The sequence below is a fragment of the Apis dorsata genome, unplaced genomic scaffold (genome assembly GCF_000469605.1).
Source record: "Apis dorsata unplaced genomic scaffold, Apis dorsata 1.3 scaffold_581, whole genome shotgun sequence".
Taxonomy (NCBI): Eukaryota; Metazoa; Arthropoda; class Insecta; order Hymenoptera; family Apidae; genus Apis; species Apis dorsata.
In genome coordinates, this window is record NW_006263790.1 from 21,510 (window position 1) to 22,268 (window position 759).

Here is a 759-nt window from a genome sequence, read left to right on the forward strand (position 1 = left end):
TCTTTCCGCGACGCGCCAACTCTTCCTCCCTCGAGAAGAAGAAGATGATGAAGAAGATGAAGTCGATGACGATGCCGATCTCACTCTCGGAAGAAAAATCCGACAATCCTCTCTCGTCATCTTTGTCCCCCGAAAAGTCGATTCGGAAATATCGGGGCCGATAAGGAAGAGTCGGCGAACGAGACGAAGCGAGAGAGATACCCTCGGGACGAACACGATGTAAATAATAAATGACGAGCGACCGCCCCTGAGGGAGCGGGCATGGGAGGGGGGCGGTAAGAAGCGCTATGAAACATAATTAGCGGCCGCCGCCACTGACGCTCGCGATGATTACAGGGCGGGGAGCAAAGGTCCCGGGTATGGAAGAAGGGAGCCGACGCGGGGATAGATTTCCGTACGAGCGGCTACCTACTCCCCCCCCTCCCTTCCCCCTTCCTCCCAAAACCGTCCATGCGTGGTCACCGCACGGCTCGCCCGCGCTCGGGATTTTCGCGCCTCCTACGCGCTCCTCGGCCAACCTACGCGCCCATCCATCCGTCCGTTGCGATTTTTCGCTATTCCTCGGACGCGTGGAAGCGCAAAAATTTTCTAATTTTTCGTTCCGATTGCGAGAGCGTAGAAAGAAGGAGGGAAGGAAAGAAAGTACTAGCCAGGTTTTGGTATGCCGGGTAAACGCGACAACATGCTGTGTTATCGGAATTATTGCCGGGGCTCGCGTTTCTAACCACCGATACCCCCGAGTTAATGCGGCGCGTTAAC